Genomic DNA, 6,000 nt, shown 5'->3' on the forward strand with positions numbered 1-6,000 from the left:
GATGTCCCGTCGGTGTATCTGTCAAACAAGCAACTATTATATCGAGGGACTGAGCAAAATAATTAAACGTGTGCTTGCCGAACTATGGCTCTCAGTTGCATTTTGATCGGGAATTAGCTACCAAAAGAAGTTTTGTTTTCTTTGTTTTGGGTTGTTCTTTTTCGGTTAAAATGTACTTCTTCCTTTTTTTAATTTCATTAGGGTTTTCGTAGCTAAATCACATGCACATGTGACCAATAATGCCATTTGGAAGTTAATGGTTCTTGATATTTCTCACTGCCCATCCTTTGTTCAATGTGTGTGCTAATGTCAACAGAGCACAAACCAGTATGAACCAGTGTGTTGGTGAATTTGTTTTCTTCTTTTAGTACCAATGATCTGACTGGTTATATGCCAAAATAAACAATTAGATTATGAAAATGAAGTTCATCAGAACATCTCATTCGTTTTGCTTATACTTACTCTACTTCAGCTGCAGAACCTACATGTTCTGGCAGGTAGATTTAAATAGAACTCTTTTTTTCAATTCTTAGTTCTGAACAGGTGAGAGCAGTGCTGAGGACACAAAGCGAGTCCACATGGAAAAATGGCTTCGTGCGCTGTGAATTGACTCATATATTAATCGGATTTTGCAACAAACAAGCAATTAAATATGCAGTAACGCTTTGTTAAAGGCACGAAAGGACATAAAGAGGCAGGGGGTGGTAACATGCTAATGTGCCGTGGTTGTAGGTTTGTCAACAAAAAACGGGCCGCTTTCCTGCAACTTATGAAAACAGATGCTTCGCTGACACATTCATCTTTTTGTTGTTGTTATTTTGTGGGATTTGGTTAGTTTTTTGGTTAATGGTTGCTGCTTTCACTAACATGTTCACTTGTGAAATTCATGCCGTCATCTTCACTGTTTAGAGTGTATATACCCTAATGGTCACATTATAGTGGTGCTGAATTGTGAAGGTTCTCATTCAAATATAGACTTGTCTCGTCTACATATGCTTTTCTTCATGCCAAAGGAATAAAATATACCATTTTTGCGTCAGAAGGAAAGGAACTGAGACTAGCATCTATTATTGCGCATAAGTGTATGCTTAGTTGCGTTAACATTCTTCATAATTTCCACAACTTATTTGGTGCAGTTCTGTAACATTCACACTCTGGCTTACCCACCTAGATATAAGGAAGAAAGACGAAACAGTAAAGCATTGCGTGGATTCACTTGAATGCTCTTTATTCTTGTTACATTCTTGGACTGGCACCTTTTATTTTTGTGGAACAATATGTACAAAGCAAGTTTTGACCAAATAGGGTGATGTTTGCAAGGCTTTGAAAGCTCCACTATAACGTGTCAAAAGCAATGTGTGGACATTTGGTTATACAAATTCTGGTGTAATGACACCGCAAAAAGTAAACGAAGAAAGATATGTACAGATATGACACAAGCACCGGATCTCACTTCAGGCTTTAAAGTAAGGAAACAGGCAATATTTAAAGGCGTACTCACACAAGTTCGAAGTCGTGTTAACGTGTGAGATCAAATTATGTGGGCACACATGCATCGTCTGCAAAATATTAACGGCGGATAAAGCTTAGAACATATTTAAAATCAATTTTAAAGTACGTGCACGCAGGCAGCCTCAAAATGCAGCAGCTCGCGACATCGACAAAAAGAAAGGAATGTAAACAACCGAGAAAACGCTGCGTCACGAGTTTGCGCTGCTGTCGGGGTGAGCCTTGCAAGCAAGGTGCTCGCTGCTCCAATCGTCCTGTCTTTTTTTTTTTCTCCCTGGTCGTTACGCTGACCTCTTTCGCCGCTGACGGCGGAACAAAAATCGGCTAAAATTTGTTTCTGACACGAAATAACTCATAAAGTGGCCTCAAAAGTACGCATCTTATGAAACGTTTCGCGATATAGTAAATCATTGGCGTGATTTTGACTCGCAAGCGGTCAGCGCAGCGGCAGTTGCAGTCGTCTCTGCGAACTGGCTCGCCTAGATAACATGTTTTCTCATCGATACGAGCCGCCTCGGGAAGACTAATTGTATTGTCCATTATGCATGAGTGACATAAAGGTGCTGACGCTGATTGTGTTGATGAATATAGATGCTATATTAGCAGCTGCTGACGGGTCGCAAGGGCCTTCGGCCTCAGCGGCTCGCGAGCTAGGCCATATATACCGTTTGCCATCGATCACTAGCTCGCCTGGCTTGCTCGGCGTCGATAAGCGGCAGGGGTGGTTCGAGTTCGTGTGTGCGACTGGACGCTTAGAAAGGATCCCGCTGAAATGCAGTCACACTTGCTCGTTTCATTTCGAGCATGGCTGGTACCAACAAAACCGGCTCAGCTTAGAGCAGTCCGATGATCTTCCGCCAAGACTACGTACCCCCAAACCTCATGCTGTGTCGACTTTTACCTCACCTTGTGTCCTGCTCCAGAATATGCTCAATTCCCAAAGGGCCCTCGACGAATGGCTCGTACTACTTGCACCGGTGCGTATGCATATTGATAAATGTCGCTAGCCGCACTTTCCGAGTCGCTGCTTTGTAGTGGACCCAATCAAATGTGGTTGGCCACGCCTAAGGGACAAACAATAAAACATTCCTTACCTCAGTAAGGAAGCCTTCGTTGCGGTGAGGCCACCTTATGTCACTCTGAAAGCTTTCTTACTGAGGGCTTCCTTGGTGCCTCCTCGGCGTGAGGTAGCTCTGAAGCTACCTTCGTGCGTCTTTACACCGCTCCTGGCCTTGAACGAGCGCTTCACCTCAACGCATAGCCACGTGACGTTTCCTCGCACACGCGCGCTGACGTCAACCCGCGGAGAACCGCGAGCACGGTACGTCTTGCCAGGCATGTTCGTTTCAGTCACACGTGCGGCATGAAAGCGTTGCTAGACGTTGCTAGGCGTTGCATGACGCCGGCGTGCCAGCGTTGCTGGAGCACATCAAGTTTTGCACTGTAATATGGTACTTTTTTTACTAACAAAACTAGAAAAAAACCACCCACGCATCTCTATATTAGTTCTTCAATTTAAAAATTGTGTGACGATACAACATTTTTTAAAAATTGAATGATGGTGTTCCCGTAAAGCTTTTAAGAGATCATCTCGAACCCAGGCATGCGACAACCACTCCTTACGTGGGGACGGGTGAAGAGAACTTTCAGAGTACGTTTGCTTCTACCATCGGTCCTTCGCTGTAAGGAGGCCTCACGTAAGCTTAGGAAGCGCTCGAAGGAAAGGAACGTTTCATCGTTTGGGTCTAATTCGGCGCCGACTAGCACAAGCAGGAGGAAATAGTCACCGCTGGACGACGAAAACAAGGACGACCATGATGGCGAGAATATCGCAAAGCAGGACCTTTAATAAAGTCTTTGTACTCGATTCGCAAAGCACGTGCATGCGTAACAGAAGAATCAGCAAGCCGAAGCTCTCGCGCCGGCGAGCGTGCTGGCGTGCGCACGCCAAAGTTTTTTGCGATCACGTATCCAGGTGTGTTTACATTCCTTCTTTGACACATCTCGCTGTTCTTCAAACTGAAACTTAGACTGGCCGCTACAAACAAGACTGCAAATAATTACCTGTCACGCTATGAAGCCAATGATGTTTCGTGCGGTGATTAATGGGTCATTAGATACTTATTACAGCAGAAAAACAAGAAGGAAAATTTTTTTGTCAGTACTCCTTTATTAACAGGTGGAGACGTGATGTGATGATATCTTTTAGAAGAAATTATTCGTGCAGTGCAACTAATCGATCACTGCTACATTTTTTTCTTTCTTTTAAATGTTGCAAGCCACACTTACCTTGCAGTTATCAGGTCATAAGGCTTGGCTACGACGCAAGTTTTGTGGAACACAGCATGGCAATCGCATTTTTTGCAGTGTTTAACATTGTGTGAGGAAGCACTGTTTCCCACATATGACTCATACTCCCTCAATCTCCCTGGTTTCTTATTAATAGAGCATCCCATCTGTCTGATGTAGGTACGACCTTATGATGGGAGCAGACTACACGATGCTTGTGGCCTAGCTCACTGGATACATATTGGGCTTCAAGCCACAACCAACCGGTTTCATTTTTTGGCTTCTGATATTTGTTGTCACAGCACGAAAGTCTTAACAAATGCCTGAGAAAACAATGATTTGCGCAGCTAACTTAGGCATGAAGATGGAATATAATGTATGAGATGAGTGAAGTAAAAAAGTGGTTGCAGGTGTATGATATGCGTTCGTGAGTTTCATGGGTAATCGTGTAGCTGGTCCCTACGGGCAAAATTTTTTTCTGTATGAAGCATGTGAGGAGAGGTTTGCTTTGATGTTAGAAAAAAAAAAGACTGAAGCCAGGAAAACAAAATAATTGTTTGTTGCATGTAACACAATTCGCAGGCGTTGAACTGTGCAATGGAGGTTATGCACACTCTTTCATTCTGATCCGGTCGTGCTTGCATTGCATAGACACACATAGTATTAATTTGAGATTGGGGCTAATGAAGTTATTTGTGTGCAACAACTCTCATCCGCACATTGTGATGCACTGCAAAATATATTGGTTGATTCCCGTCTCCTCCAAAACTGGTTGTAGGGAGAAATTATGACTAGACGTACATAAGATAATTAAACTTTCGCAAATTCACACGAAAAGGACAAATTGTTCCAGTCATTCTCTGTTACATTGCATGAAGAATTTGTGTTTCAATGAATGACCTCACTTCATGTCACTACGTGTTGTATAGGGTGTCTGTTTTCTTATTAAAACCAGAATTAAGGTTAGGCACTTGTGTCCTGCATGTCTTTATGTTCATTTGCTTCTTTGGTGGCATTACACTAGAATAAATTCATGACAGAAGCTGCCAGTCCATGCAGTTACCTTACATTGGCTCAGTATGGCTGGCGGCCTGAATTTGACAAGTGCAAAGTAGCATTAAGAACTTCAGAAGGGTAGAATTTTTTGTCAGTTGGTGATGCATATTACGGTGTGGTAAAGCGCAATAGATGGAATGGTGTAAGATGAGAGAGATGGTACAAGTGATACTGACAACTGTGAATGTTTACTGGAAAGTTTCGCTGCAGCAGGACAATGCGTGCAATATCCTGCTGCAGCGAAATTCGCAAATGTTCGTAGTTGTCATTAGCACTTGCCCCATCTACAGTACTCTTCGCCATACTCTAATAGCAGTAACAACAGCAACCAACTGGCCTGAGCAATAATCGAAGCCCAGAGAATTGCCAAATTGTGGGAGAAATGTTTCACTATAGCACGTTTTGTTAACCAACAAGTAAGTGGCATACATGTCTGCAAACAGATGACGAGATGCATTTTTCATGCACATACATTATTTTGTACAACTGCTTCCTGCTTCTTTGGTTTTTTTATGGCTTTTAGGAAGCATTCCAAAGTACTTAACTGTTTGTCTGTTTTAAAATTAAATCAGTTGTCAGCCAGCGCTATGTGACATTACTCTATAAGCCATTACTTTGTCAGTGTCCTTGGCGCTGTTCCCAACTAAATATGAATAACCACATAACCATTTTTAATTTTCACATTATGAAGAGAATACTCTTAATATGTATTTCATTAGACACATTTTCTCAATTTTAGCAAGAAGTCCGGCTGGCCCCAAGCTTGGTGTGAAACGAAGAAATGGCACTCCACATCCATTCATGCTTACTTCTTGTCACAGCCAGTCTGTTAAATTCCTGTTAAATTCTCAAGAAAGTTACCAACATAATCATTCATTGAAAACCAATTTTTGCACTAGGGGACACAGCCATACACAAAGCTCATCATTTATTATTATTTTTAAACAAAGTGCAGCTTCTGCGTCGAGCAATAGGCTGAATAAGACGAGGGTAAATGAAAAGATGGCGACATTAGTCATGAACGGTTGTCCAACAAAGGAAGTCTCAAGCTGGAGCCAACATCTTTACAATGGAACCAAATGGCTCCAATTTGAGACATTCGTTGTTCAACCTGGTAAGTCTACTTGTCGAAACATTTCCTCTAGC

Source organism: Dermacentor albipictus, unplaced genomic scaffold, assembly GCF_038994185.2.
Source record: "Dermacentor albipictus isolate Rhodes 1998 colony unplaced genomic scaffold, USDA_Dalb.pri_finalv2 scaffold_25, whole genome shotgun sequence".
Lineage (NCBI taxonomy): Eukaryota > Metazoa > Arthropoda > Arachnida > Ixodida > Ixodidae > Dermacentor > Dermacentor albipictus.